At 37.7% G+C, this 15,633-nt stretch overlaps 2 long non-coding RNA genes across 3 annotated transcripts; one reads left to right on the plus strand and one right to left on the minus strand.

The window, feature by feature from the left end:
- Positions 1-6,163: 6,163 nt before the first annotated feature.
- On the minus strand, positions 6,164-9,849 carry LOC147656155 (uncharacterized). 2 transcript variants are annotated; one of them, XR_015294941.1, is made up of 7 exons: positions 9,555-9,849; positions 9,354-9,469; positions 8,963-9,151; positions 8,024-8,660; positions 7,508-7,948; positions 7,265-7,390; positions 6,164-6,973 (listed from the first exon to the last, which is right to left on the minus strand). It is a non-coding gene; the product is annotated as an uncharacterized LOC147656155 (long non-coding RNA). The 2 variants fall into 2 exon arrangements; XR_015294942.1 differs by having other exon boundaries at positions 7,508-8,660.
- Positions 8,795-9,742, plus strand: LOC147656156 (uncharacterized). Its single transcript, XR_015294943.1, has 2 exons — positions 8,795-9,145; positions 9,222-9,742. It is a non-coding gene; the product is annotated as an uncharacterized LOC147656156 (long non-coding RNA).
- Positions 9,850-15,633: the final 5,784 nt, after the last annotated feature.

Here is a 15,633-nt window from a genome sequence, read left to right on the forward strand (position 1 = left end):
CCACTAGAATTAATTCCGTTTATTTCTCTCGGCGCAACCGACAATCAATCGCCGCGGTAAATCATCGTCATCGTTCCTCTCGACGCTTTCATTGCACGATGTTTTTGACGCGTAACAAGTGACGTTCGTCGTGTCGCGCGAAATATGCAGCGCGTGGACGACACATCGATATTTCACGTCGGTCGACCGCCACGCTTCCAATCTCGTTTCTTTTATTTGGCGTGGCCGGCGCGAAATTTGAAACGACGCAAGATTAATTTATAAGAGTTTGAGAGAAGATTTTTTTTTATAAGAATGCTTCGAGGGCGTTTCTTTTAGAAATATTAATTATGGATGGTCCGTAAGTTTCATTGGCTAACGAATTTTTATTTTTTTAAAAATAAATTAATTGGATTCTACGTTTTGTGGATGCTCTATAAATTTCAGGAGCACGTTCATATATATATATATATAAGTTGGCCAACGAATTTTTATATTTTTAAAAATATAGAAATTGACTATTGTTTCTTCTTACGCCCATTACAATATGTTTTGTAAATTGACCGACGACTTTTTATTTTTTTAAAAATTTAAAAATTGATTACCTCTTTTTACGTCCAATAGTAAAATAATTGATTGGATTCTAGTTTTGTAGACGCCCTATTTTGTACAACTCAATGTTGGCCAACTAAATTTTATTTTTTTTTAAATTTTGTATCTTCAAAGTTGGCAAACTTACTTAAAATATATTTTGTAAATTGACCAACGAATTTTCACTTTTTTTTTAAAAAATATAGAAATTGACGACTGCGTCCAATGGTAAATTATTTTAATTAGTCGAAATATAAACTTTTTTTAAAAAAAGAAAAGACAGAACGAGCTCGATTTCTCGTCCCTTCACGAGATTTTTCACGGAGGCGTGTAAACAATTCGCGCAATTTATATCTTTTTTAAAAATTATATCTCACGAACGATAATAGACGAAAATTGTTCAGCGGTCGTTCGAAATGCGAGGGGACGACGAATGGGAACGCTCAAAGGCTTGTTTAAGCTTACATTTCCACACGTGTGACACGTCATGTGGAACTTGCGGCGAGATGCTCGTCTTGTTTCGCCCTAAAATCCCGCAATAAAGAGTAAGGGGATGCACTTGGGGGGAGGAGGGGCTTAAAAGGGATTGCTCGTGATTAAAACAAAGATGTCTCCTTCATACAAATGCAAGACCCATAACGCATTCGCGTTAACGTGGTTAACGTGGCAAATGTGTTTTATTATATATTTCTTCCCTTTATTTCGTCCAATTTACGATACACAGAAGCGGCGCCTGGTTCAGATTATCGAAACGTAATATTTTATCGTTACATTTCGAGAGAGTTTTATATATAATGAAAATTTTTAATCGAATTATCTTTTCTTCTCTCGTTGCTTAATAACCTTTATTCACTTGTCTTTTTCGTTATCTACGCTGTCTACTTTTTAAAACGCACATCCTTGTCGCAATATTGAATACATCATTACCTTATATTAATTTTTTCAAATTTGAATATATATTTGAATTACACATTTTTCTAAGATCGATCGAAGTTAGACATCGGAAAATTGGAAATGTGGAAGAATTTTTAACGAATCTATGAAATTATATCATTCTTATATGAAATTGAAAGAATCAGAGATTTATTTAAATTTATAATTTGACGAGTGATTATTAAAATTTTCACCATGGATAAATTATCATGTTTCGTTGTTTGATAGCACGTTCGATTTTCATACTTTTTTCTTTCTTTTCTACCAAATTATCCAACCCCCCCCCCCCCCGATTTTAATTTTTTAACATACATTTTCACACTCATCAATCAGTACATGTACATACATACATACATTTTTAATATATTCGCTTTAAATTTCACTTAAATTCCATTCCTCGTATATTATATCTGTCCTTTATTTTACACGTTCAATGTTACACACGTTCATTCGAATAAATTAAAAAAAAAAAAAAAAAAAAGCAGTCGAAGTTGTTCGAGTCGTTTCCGCGCAACGACGAGCGACCACCAATCCACGTGGTTGCTCGCGACGAGAAACAACGAATAACGAATCGCGCCGCTAAGTGGAAAACTCCGAGTGTTGTTCTTCCCCCTCCCTTGTTTCCTTCTTTTCTTTTTTTTTTTTCCCTCGCCACTCACACTGATTACAAGGAAAAGCGGGAGGGAAACGGCGTATATATTCGTATTTATAAAAAGTTTTCCCGGATATAATTTATCCGCAGCTGGAACGGGACAAACCAGCGCCCATTTTCGTTTACCAACTCCGCTTAATACTCGTTCGAGCACGAAGGAGGAAAGGTGGGAGATGGGTGGGAGAGGGGGGAGAAACTTGAAGTTCCGCGCCGAGCGAAAGAGGAAGGGAGAAGGAGGAGAAGGAGGAGTAGGAGGAATCGGTGTTTCGCGTAAACTTTCGCCAGCGATGAAAAAGATTGCGAAATGTGATGAACGATTTGTGGAGAAAAAATTCGAGAGGAAGGGGAGGAGGATTACGATTAATCGTCGTTGAGAATTTTTCTCTGTGCCATCGAGTAAGATTCCACACTTTGATGTCGTCCGTTTGAGTAGAGAGAAAACTTGGATGCGACGGACGAAAGGAAGAGAATTCCCTTTCACTCATTATTTCGATCGAAATAAGATCCATTCGAAAAGAAAATTTGAACACGAGAAGGAAAAATATTGATGCTTTACCCAAACTTTCGCGAATGGAAAGATTGTGAATATAATTGATTCGTGGAATCGAAAATTCGAGATTAATCATCGTTGAGAATTTTTTTTTTTCCGTTCCATTCAACGCTTTCGTCCATTCGAATAAAGAAAATTTTCGAATGAAAAGACGTAAGTAGATAATATTTGCAGGATCAATTCGGTTAATCGTCGTGTAGAGAATTTTTTTCCGCTCCCGCTTTCGTCCCCTCATTCGAATGGAGAAAACGTGGCGAATGAAGAAAGAAAGAAAGAAAAAAAACTGTAAAAACCGTAATGCAATCATCTTTGAGAATTTCTCTCCCTTTCGAGTTCATCCTCGAAACTGCCCGCCATTTCAGTAAAACGGGGACGAGAGAGAATCAAAAGAGAGAAAAAAAGAAAGAGCGTCCCGGACGAAATTCCAGATTCTCGATGATAATATCCTCCCCCCCTTCGCATTCGACTTTAAAAACCGACCGAGTGTGGAATATTTAAATTCCTCGCGGCGGAAATTGTTCCATCCCCCCTCGTGCATGCTGCCGCGTACACATCGCTTCGTTACCTCTCTCGCGATTATTGCAGGAGGGGAGGGGAAAGAGAAGCGCCTCGTATGACGCATACCGGCGAGCCGCTGCGCATCTACCTCCTCGACATATTAATATTTCGTATATCGCGATGTTATATTAATACGAGGGCCGTGTAGCGAGGCGCGGTCGTAAATCCTCCTCCTAACCTTCTCTCCTCCTCCCATTATGACCAGTCCCACTTTATATGAAAGAAGATGGAATTCGTATATATGGATGGTGAACAGCGGTCTTTGGAAGAAGACAGACACATGGCGATAAGCGAATACGCGAGAATACGTGTTTGTATATCTTGTACTCGTGATTGTTATTTATTTTGTTATTCAAGCGATTTGTACAGACAGATCGAGACCAATATAAGCTACATTTGTCGATCGAATGCGAGGTTAGAAGTAGTATTGGGTTATTGAAACGAATAGAAAGGTTTTATACGTGATCGTCGGTGCCGCCACTTTTTCTATTTCTTTCATTCGATTTTGTCGCGTCGTTTCGAACGAATCAAGTACTCCAGTGGCGAAATCACATCTGTCCAACCTGAAGGTAAATTGGAACTAGATGTATTTAATTACGCCCATATGTCGTAGAACGGTTATTCCTATACGACTTCTTACTCCTCCGCCCCTCGTTTCTTTTCTTTCAATCTCTCTCTCCAATCAACATTCCATTCTTCTCTCTAATTCCATTCTTTCGAGAACCAATTTCTGTATCCTCTTGAAATTTTTCTTCACTCTCTTACCTCGTCTCTTTCCTCCCCTCTTCGACCATTCGGACGAAAAACGATGTATTGTATTTCAATTCGAGATCAACACATCTCGTCCCTTCCTCTCTTCACTCAATCCTTATCCTAAACTTTCCAAATTCTCGTCCGTCCCCCGACCCTTCCCTCGACGAAGAAATTCGCTCAAACCCTGTATCGTATAAACTACTTGGGACGCGCTACGATGACGATGATCCCTTAATCGAAGTGGAGACAAGGGGAGATTGTCGACGATGCGAGTAACACGGGATAAATGCGCGGGAGGGGGGGAGGATCGGTCTCGAAAGGAAACAAGATGGCTCCGCTTTTAATAAGATCCACCACCACCAACACCATCACCACCCGCTGAACGGCCTCGAACTTTGGATCGACTTTGATTAGAGCATCCTGCTAATGACAGGGGATCGACCGCCGTTTAATCTAATATTCAAAACTGTCTGAGCCAACTCATCAGGAACGGGAATATTAGCCTATCAAGGGCGCAAACCGTGGCCGCGATTTCGCCGATCCTTCGAGCCACCCTTCTCGACGAAGGGATATCGATGTAAAATTATTAATCGCGATTACCGATTACATCTCGCGCGCGAATCGAACGAATTTTTCTTACGAACAAACCAATGGTATGCCTCTCGAAATATAATAATAACGGCACGGTTTGGAACGAAGTTGGCTGCATAAACGTAGCGACTGGCGCCACTCGCGTGAGAAAACGAAATTATTTTCCGAACAGTCGAATAATTTCTACTCTGGAATGAAGTTGGCTGGATAAACTAATTCGACTAACGTCACTCGCGTGAGAAAACGAAATTACTTTCCGAGCAGCCTAATAATTTTTACTATAGAATAGCGATTTCTAACCTTTATGCTACTACGCCTGTCTTTCAATAGATTTAATGATATAGACACGTTTTAAATGATAATAACTTTGTTACAAAAAGATGCTGAAAACTATAATTAACATAAGAAATAGGTTTTGCTACAACAATGCGAATACGCATATTTATTTTTATATTAAATTACTAATTAAACTATATCTAACGCATCAAAATGCGTTGTTGTTTTTCAAATCTTGGGAGCAACAGGGAATGTTTCACTCGTAATTCTTTTTCGACTATTAACGTAATAGTTCGATGTTTTTCATTGCAGCTAGTGACGAAAAGCTCGTTTCCTAATCCTATCTTGTATTGTAAGTGAATAAATTTGTGATTGAAGTGTTATTATCAAAATCATCCAACGATACACAGAAAAAGTAACGACAATCATTGAACGATTTAAAAATAACAACTTACAAAGAAGGTAATCACGATCACTGATTTATTTCAACGCATGATCACAAAAGAATTAATTATCGTCCAACTCTGGAGGGGAAATTTATTCGATCTGCCTCTTTCTCTTCCTTCTCCATCGCACGACTCAAAGTTCCTCTCTCCCCCTCGAAGTCGAAACATCGATGCATTCGAGGATTCGAATCGTCGATAGAATAATGGAATCGTTGTGAAACGTTTGTGAAAGTTGGTTTACAATGGCTCGTTTTTCGAAACGAGTTTTATTACGACTTTTTTTTTTTCGTGCAAAAAATCGAACACTTTTCAATACTCGTCGATAAAGTTTCGTTCGCGAATTTATTTATTTTTTCTCTTAGTTTTTCGTTTTTCAATCCTTACGCTCGAAAATAATGTTATAATTTTATCATCATCTTTTTACCAAATTCGAAAACTTTCTACCTGTTATAATATCGTAAGATACACGTGATTCAACGCTATTTTATCCAATTAAATATACATTTCGAATTCATCCTTTTCCAAGCCTTCTAATCTCGAAAATCTCTGCGTGACCGTTCCCTGCTACTGGCTGAAAAGAAGCCTCTGCAAGAGTGTAGAGAAATCCTTTGCCTTTGTCTTCACTTCTATCAGCTTCAAAACTTTCAAATTCGAAATAAATGGTAAAAATTATTTTCATTTACGAAATTGGAATATAATGTCTAGCTCGTTCGCTTATAAATTAAATTATCGTTACAATCGTTACAAATTATATTACATATTGATTGCATTAGAATCAATCTGAATTCTAATTGGCGTCAATTCAATAAGAAATTCGAAAAAAGAATGCTCAAATGACAAATTATCGAATTTATTCTTCTCAACTCTTATTATTAACTATATATTATTTATTAATTTATCTTTAATTATGTAATTATTAATTAATTTACTAATTCTTTTAAATAATATAGATATATTAAATAAATTATCATCACTATTATTAATATTTCACATACATATATTAATTTATCATAACGAATTCGAGATAAAATACCTCGAACTCGATTAATTAAGCAAATACGAATTAAATATTATAGTAAAATAAATAAATATTATTGATTGGACTTACTTAAATCCAAAAAAAAAATTAATATTCGATATTGAACACACGATATTGAAACTAATTTCGATTCACCTTCGATCAAATCAAATAGTATTCGATTTAATTCGATCGATATTCTTGTAAAAAAAAAAAAATCAAATACAAATAAACTAAAATTACAAAAACCTCTCCAATCAATATTATTAATCTAAACATTATTAAACGATTAAAATTTTATCCATCCGAGTATAAAATTATTAAAATAGTCGACGAAGCAAACTTGGTATCATAGACGTCGGAAATGCGGCCATTTACGAACCAAGAATTTCGAGGGAATCGAGGGGAAGCGTGCAGAAACGTTCGAGGCGTAATTCGATGAAAGGCGATAAAAGATATTCTCCCTGCCCCCCCCCCCCCAATATTATTCGAATAGGAGCAGCGGTATTTCGACGCGTCAGGATCTTCGCAATTTTCCTCGAGGCTTTTTTCAACCACGAGCTCATCCCGCGTAAGTGCTCTCTCGCTCTCGATGCTCTCCGCTCCGTGAAGAGAAAGGAAAAGGGCTGAAAAAAAAAAAAGGAGAAGATGCGTGGAACCAGCCAGATTTTTATAGGTTTTTTTTTGTTTATGTACATAAAAATGAAAAAAAGTCTATTTAATATTCTATCTATCTATTACTATTTACTATATATCTATTTACCAGCATCTCATTTGTACCATTCTGTTGCGAGATTGTTACATAAAGAGGTTAGGAATCCGTTATGCGAAGAGACATTTTGAAAGAAATCGAATATAAATAAAGTTTGTGAGAGAATGATTCGATTAACCAATCTTCGAAAGAAGAGGATACGTACTTTGTAATGGCGCTCAAAGTGAGATCGAGATCGAATAATTGTGGAGTATTTAATTGTTAAAGGCGGAAAAAGAACGTAATTCCGTAATTGAAGGCGTTGGAAACTCTGTGGATCACCATTCCTTCCCTGAAAGAAGATCGTAATTAGCGAAATTTCCTGTCTAAGCGTGGACCGATCAAAGGGCCGCTTGTAATTACGGAATAAATTCATATTCGAAAAAAGAAATATATATATAATGTATACTCTTGTCATATTGTCGATGAGGCATCCCTTTGAGAACGATTCGTCCCGGATCTTTCGCCAATTAACGCTATGGACCCGAGAAATTGAGCTTCCGAAGATTCAGATTGTGTAAAGGATCTCGTGGGTGACGTTGCTCGAGGGGGCGTGTTCATCCAGTCGTCCTGATAGCGCGCAAATTTCTCCGACCTTCCCTTTGAACCTCGCTTCCCTCGCTCTGATTGCAGCTATCCCTCGATGCGTTTAATCGACGCGCCGCACACGGAGATGTAAACCGATATCGAATCGATCGTACGTGAACATTGGCTGGAAATTTTCGAACGGTAACGAGAAGGAGGAAACTGGATTTAACGCGCCCCACGTTCGAACGTAGTTGTTGTTTTATCGTCATTTTCGATTTCTTCTTTTGCAAAAAGCCAAATTTCGAATTTCTTCTCCTTTTCGCTGTTTCACATGTATCGAAAAGTTAGACATCTATTTTATACGATCTATTTACTTAGATGGAATATCATATCTCACATTGTTACAAACTTCCATCCATTGACTTAGCATTCGTAAGCATAAGCTTGTTCACAGCGGTATTGCTCGCTCAAGCGTCTGCATTTCTATTCCTCGTATCGTATCTCATTCTCATCATCCAGTTGCTTGTTTCAGTCGAGTTCTCGCAAGTCTCTCATTTAAACGTGCAATAGTGCGATCCCTGTGCGATGTATCAGGTTGTACCATGTGAAATTGGTCGGAAGAAGAACGATATATTTTTGAAGCTTATAACCTTTGCTCGATCGACATACGAGTCATTGGCTTTAATTAATGACTTTTTCTTTTTAATTTTTTAAAACAATCGTAAATGGCGAAACAAGCGATGATCGGTCGGTAAAATATCCGGCGAGTATCGTTTATCGAGTAATGCGGTTTGTCTCTTAATCAATTTCTTGATAGTAGGTTGTTGCCGTTACGGTGTTTTCTTGTCACGGAAAAGAATAACGAATTATTTCCTTTGCAGACTATATTGTCACCGTAACTTCTTTCTTTAGAATTTTCATTGGCGTCCAATCGTCGTTCAGATCACGCACGATCGTCGCATAGCATCCACTTCTCGTCACAGGTTATAATTCTATTCGAAAATGAACTTGTATCTTCACAATCCAGCTTCGGCCTAAACCCGTACAAAAATAATAATCTAAATTCGTTCTTAAAGAAATAATTAAATCAATACATAACAGGAAAATAAACAACGTGAAAATATGAGCGAAATATAGGTTAGGTAGAGTTTACGAGTTGCAATTGATCGATCATTTATTCTAAAATTGACAACTTTGCGTGACACGATCTAATATTTCCATTAAAATCGATACATTTTTAATTGGAATATCATGATCTTTTAGAAATCAAGCAAGTTCCATTAATCAGCGAAATATTAAATATCGTTGAATATCGAAATCGAAATCGAAATCATACCTTATAACTTTTTACCCACTGCAAATGTCCGAAAACTGCAATTCGAGATAAGTTTAACTCTTGCATCCACTTTTCCTTTCGATTCATTTTCGTTCGATATGGATTCCGTTCGTTTTTAAGATCCTCTTTTCCACGCCTGAATTTTTGAAGCTAACTTTCATCGATGGAATCTTCTCTTCGAAAGTTAACCTAATATTATGCTTCAACTTAAACTCGTATACAGGAATAACATTCTAAATTCGTTTATTTTTTACAAAAGACAGGTAAACTATATAACAAGAAAGAATTTATTAATGTAAAGGAAAAAATAATAAGAACGATGTGAGAATAACAAGCAAAATACACCTTGATGAAAAATGAACGTTACAACAAGATAACGATTCAAACATACCGCTACGAAAACAAAGCAATCTTTTCAAAAATGCAAAATCCAAAGGTTCTGGAATAGCTTTCACAAAAACATTGATCCGATAGAAAATTTGTAGAATATATTGGACGCAGAAATTCCTTTAAAAAAAACGTACTAATAAACAAATATTTTTGGAAGAATTGCAATTGAAAATTTGGAACGGATTAACAAAAAACTACTTACAAAAAGTATTTGTTGAAAGCATGCCACGACGGTTAGTCAATTATAAAATCCGAAGATTCCAATATCAAATACTAATTACCGAATCTTTATATACGTATAAAATATCCACTTGATTTTGTCCACATGCAATTTTGTGTGGTTTCGTATAAATGATAAATTATATAAATTATAGCACATTCTCTTCATTATAGTTGAATTTTAATGTTTTGCGTTTTATATTATACTTCGTTAATATAAGCGTTCGACAAAATGAATTAGCTTCTTGTTGCTCACTAGATGTCTCCACTTTATCCACCTGTCAAAAATTCGAACAAATACGAATAAATATGTATAACCAGGAACTTACTTGGAATTTTACGATTTTATTCGTACACACATCTCGATATCCCGAAAAACATTTCAAAATTCAAATTTATCTCCACTATTGTGTCCATTTAATTTTATCCACGTTTTACAAGTTGCGATCGATTTATCCCAAAATTGACGAAAACTTCTTTGCCTTTGCCCGAGACGTGTCGCGATCCACCATTTTTGTCTCCGATTCGTGCACCGTTTCTCTCTCCCCCTCCACTCCTCCGCCCTCCACCGTTCATGGCCCGTTCACTCTTCAACCGCGCGTAACCCTGCTTCATGCTAATTTTATCGCCGACGACGCCGAATCACCCGAGTCATTATCGTGGATTTTGATAATATCGGGTGTAGCTCTTGCCCGATTATCCACGGGAGTGGAGTGAAGGGGAGGGGCGGTGGCGGTGTTCACGGTAAACGAGCTCGCGAATATTTACACATCGGGATAACGGGCCGATCGTTGTTCCGTCGTTGGCCCACGTTTATCCACTCTGCCCGTAAATCAATGGGAAATTTAATCGGCAGATAATTTAATCGATACGCTAATTACACGTAATTTTATTAATAACCGGGGCGTTGCTTGATTATCCGTGCCGGAACTCCTCCTACTTGTAATTCATATCGTACATGACTTTTCGATTCTCCATTTTCGCCACTCGAATCTCTATGATACGTGTGATTTTCACGTGTTGAAGTGTGATCGGAGAACGATCGTTATTTTGTTCTTTTTTTTTCTCTCTCTCCTTTTTCTTTTGAGAGAATGAAACGCAGCAAGCGTAACGTTCTTTGTCTCTTTCGGAGAGATTATTATAAGAAATTCAATGAAATGTTATCGATGCTTCTTTTCTTTTTTTTTTTTACTTGGAATAATTTCAATTCGGAAAAAGTTGAACGAAATTACTCTTCATCTTTATCGTTCTGGTGTATCGAAAGAAAGAGTATATCGTAGAGTTATATTTGACAATATACACATCTAAATTACACGATTCTCCCTATGGATATCATATTTCACGAATTCGTTTCGTACACATTTTATACGTTCAACTTCGCATTTTCCTTCCGTTTATTTCTTCTTGTCACGAGGAAAGTAAAGGTCCGGTTGGCGAACCTTTAAAAAAAGAAGGGGAGGGGAAAAAGAAAGAAGGAAAAAAAACGAGAAAGAGAGAGAGAGAGAGAGAGAGAGAGAGAATTTCGAGTATATCTTCTCCTTGCCGTTCGTGCGACTCGGCAGGACAAAGAAACGACTCGAGTAGCAAGAAATGAGGGGTCGGTGATAAATGTTTGAAAAGCCGGCGCAATGACAAAACGTTTTAGGGTCGAGAAGTCACGATTCGAAGTAAGGATATCACCCCCTCCCCTCCCTCCCCACGTCCCCTTCAACGATCCGTAAAAATATATGATATCGTGATCTATCGTTTTCGTAACCCTTTCGATTCGAATCGCGAACACATTCTGCGTTCATCTCTTTTAATCCTGCCAAAAAAGAAATATGAAATAGCCAAAAATTTCTTATCCGAAAATTTTTCCACAAATTCTATTCGGATACGCGTTTTCAAAGAGTTTAAAAAAATAAATTGCTTCAATAATTTATTTTAATAGGTAAATTATTTAATGCAACTTTACTCGAGATTTTTAACCAGTTACTTTTTTTCAACTTGGTTCAATGCCCAATTCTGTGCAATGGGGAAAAAAAAGAGAGGAAAAAAAAAAGAAGAGAAGGAAAGTTGGCGATTCGACTCTCTTTTATTATCGCTGTACCTGTCTCTTGATTTGCCCTTACCTCGAGCAACAGAGCGAGGTTGCAGGATATCCGGACAAATTTCAACCGGGCCAAGAGCTCGTAAAAAGCTCGCCCTCGCCATCCGAACATCCCCCGCCACCTCAGCCCATCCCGGTTGAATGCTATCCGCCAGCGGTCTGTATTTCGACAAACACGAGGGGGGAGGGAGGGTGACCGCCACTTTTCGGCCAATCCTGCTCCTCCTTTTGAGGAACCGGCCTTCAGTCTCCCCCCTCCTCCTCCCACGTGAACATCGTAAAGAGCTGCAAATTGCTGTCCACGAAGTCAACGGCTGGAATATATAAAATTTGGCCGGCCGCCATTCTCTCACTCCGTCCATCCATCCGTCTCCACCGCCAAAGCGATGAAAAAAATCTTGTGAAATCTCGTATGAATGGCAACCGTCCATATTTTTTGCAATTACACGAAGACGAAGATCGAAACTTTCCCCATTTCGAGGAAGGAAGAAGGAGAAAAGAGATTAAATACTATAATCAGCCGGATATTTCGTTCGCTCGAGAATCACGTAAAATAGCCGCGCGAATAAATTCCTTCCTCTTTTCTTCCACGAGTGTAAGTAACTCGTAATCGAATTCGAATCGCTTATGGCGCCATCTGAAAGAGCTTTTGTTTTTAAGAAAAGTCGCGACGAGCGCTTCGAGAGTCTCCAGTCCTGCGCAATCGTTTCGAGTGATATGGCGTGCAGAGAAGTGTCGTTCGCGTCGCTGCTCGCTTTTTGCGTTCCTTATTATTAGCTTATTGGAGATCGGCTAGCGAAATGATTTGCAGGCCACGTCTTACAGAATGTGCGAAAAATCATAGCAAAGATTTGAAATTGGAAATTTTAATTTGAAGGACGACGATCGGGTTCGGGTGTACCGAGAAAGTTCGACAATTATGAGTCGAAGGAATCATCAGACACACAGAAGAATCGACGGAAAGATAGATCGTGATCTTATATCTGATTCGTGTAATAAAATCTTGAATTTGAAAAAAAAAGGAGGAAAGAAGTTATTTGTACACCTAATATATTTTAACTAAGCGAATAAGAATAAATATTTTAGCATAAATATTTTACAGAGTGGATAACGAAACTATTCTTATATTTGCAATTTTTGATGAACGAGAATACACGTCGAAGGAACTTGTTTAAGGAAATGAGAGGGATGTATAGTAGGAGAAAAGTCTCAAGATTGTAGCGGCAAAATTTGAAAATGATTCACCAATTTACGTAGTTAGTTATAATACATTTATTATAAACACGAACTATTAATAGGTTAGAAAAGTATTCGAACGCTTTGTAATAATTTGTCTCAGTCAATGGGATTCCATAACTCTATAATTTTTTCTCAAAGCATCCGCTTTGAAGATATTTGAAATTTATTTAATTCTTTGCCTATTTCAGCTCCCTATAAATTTTCGATTTATATCTGGACTCTGCAGTGGACCATTTAACGTATACGACTCATTCTTTCACGATCCACGCTGTACGTTAAGAATCGTTGTCCCGTTGAAAGTAAAAGTCTTGCAACAATCCCAATTTATGAGCACAATCTTCGAGATTAGTCTTTAGAATATATTTATATTTATCGAGTATTCCATCGATAGATTCGTCGAAAAATATCCAGTTTTTCTCAAAAAGCTTATCTCTACAAATGTTTTTACGAAAGTCAATCTCCTTCCTTTGATTTTGCTTATTAATTACTTTCTTCTTGGTACTTTACTCTATGAAAATTATTATTTCGTGAGACTCTCTCCTCAGGATGCCCTCGAGTTCTGCAAGTAAAAAAACAAGTTTGACTATTACTTTTTCAATCTATTATATTTAGATTAGTTTTGGAAAATTAAATCGATATAGAAATCGATGTATCTTCGAATATTCATCACCTGACCTGATAAAATAAAGGCAATGCAGTGAGATTCGCCATTGGATCGTAAAAAATTGATCGTAAATGTAAATTGCGTCTAGAAAAAGAAAAGAAAACAAAACGTGACGTTTCTGTGGCTCCCTCCTCCCCATGCCTTTCGTCCACCGCTTTCCTCTCCTTCCATTTTTCATCCTCTTCCCCTCTCCTTTTTTTTACTACTTTCACAGGCAGGCTCACAAGTTTCAATGAACTCTGCCAAAAGTAATAAACTATAAATTCAACCCCCTCCCTTCCGATTCTTCGCCGGGTTTCTTCAACTTCCTTGTCCCGCGACTTCCCTCGACAATAAGAAGATAAACATCCTGCGTGTCCTCAAAGTCACCCCTCTCTACAGGAAATTTACATTCGTGTAAAATTGTACATGGACGGCGAGGTAAAAGTTTCTTCTAATAAAATCTCTACGAATTTTTCTCAAAAGAAATTTTTCTTTTTTTTTAAAATTACACTGGATTATATTATTAGAATTTCTTTCTTTCTTTCTTTCTTCTTTTTTCTTCGTCGAAAAACATAGGGTTGTATGCACGATATATTTCGAAATCGGCAATCATTTACCAGAGGAAAAAAAAAAACGGCCGTTAGAATTATATCGACGAGATTTTAATACGATCGTTTGTACACGGCAGGATCGGGATCGAGAATAAAATAAGCCGATGGTCTTAACGGAAGTCACGTAGGGGGGCTTAAAGTCGCAAACAACTTCCCCCGTCCGTCTGGATCTATTAATTTAATACCGTGAAATCGCTTTGTTTTCCCTCTAAACAACTTCGCGATGCGAGTAGAGGCGCCTCGTCATCGCTTATCGCGGGGGGGGGGGGAAGGGAAGGAGAAGGAAAGAAGAAATATATAAATTGTACGACGTTTTTTAAATCGTTCGACGTTTATTTATTACCTAATCAATTTATATATATATATATATATGTGTGTGTGTTTATCATTACGTATTAATAATAATAAATAAATAAAAATTTTTGCGTCAATATCGCAAGGAAGAATACGTTGCGCGTGTATGCAACACGTTAATGATGGGATGGTTGGCGTGCAAGCCACGTTTATTCGAGGAGCGTGATGAATATAAATTTTGAACGCAAGGGACGAGTGAAAATATTATTCTATATTTCGAGGGTAATATTCGAATTTTTCTCGAATTTGGAATTTTTCCGCTCGAAGGAGGGGGGCGGATAAAGCGATTAAATTCGTCCACGAGTTTTTCCGGAGCGGCGAGGGACTAGGGATTATATTCGTGACCGTTCTCAAAGTAAGTGGCAGAGGAATGCAATCTGACCGTGCAATTATCGCGGAGGGCGCGGAAACAAAGTGCAGAATCGTATTTCGCCGTTCAGCCAGTGTGGCGCTGTGCGATAAGGAGGCCGCCATTCGATCTGCTCTTCGCTCTGCGCGCTCTCTACAGGGTGTTTTGCGAGCTCGCCATCGATGCCAGCCATTTCGAAATGGAAAAGAGAAGAGAAAATCAATCCAATCTCAAATAGAAAAAAGTCGCAAATGAAATAAAGAAGAAATATCGGGAGAAGGGGATTCGTTCCTTGAACAGGGACAATATAGAGGTTTCGCTGTTAAATCTCATAAAAGCCAAAAAATTGGCTTAAATTTAGGATTCTCTATACGAGGCGACTATCTATAATCGCTCCCTGAAATTTTATTTTAAAATCGAAGGATGATCAATTAGACGAGTGTTTGGACAAAAAATAACCACCCGGTACGTGACAGCACGGTGTCCGGCATATTGTAGGATCCTTTTCGTGGAGGGGTGGCCACCCTTATCTTTAACAGACAGCATTCCAATCGAAACGCGCGCCCTTCTTCTTATAACCGGGCAAACAATTTCCAAACCAACGCGTCTGAGTTATCAAGGTTATCGAGCGGCTCTCCTCTTTTGTTTTATTTTATTTCGACATTTAATCGAATCGATCCAATTAATCTTAATCCTTAATCATCTTTTCCCGTTTCATTCTAATAAGAAACTAAGTAAGAGCAAGTTTATTAAACTTATCGTATGCGAATGTTC

The sequence above is a fragment of the Apis florea genome, unplaced genomic scaffold, assembly GCF_048593485.1.
Source record: "Apis florea isolate Af1SG1 unplaced genomic scaffold, ASM4859348v1 contig_3802_pilon, whole genome shotgun sequence".
In the NCBI taxonomy this organism is placed as follows: Eukaryota; Metazoa; Arthropoda; class Insecta; order Hymenoptera; family Apidae; genus Apis; species Apis florea.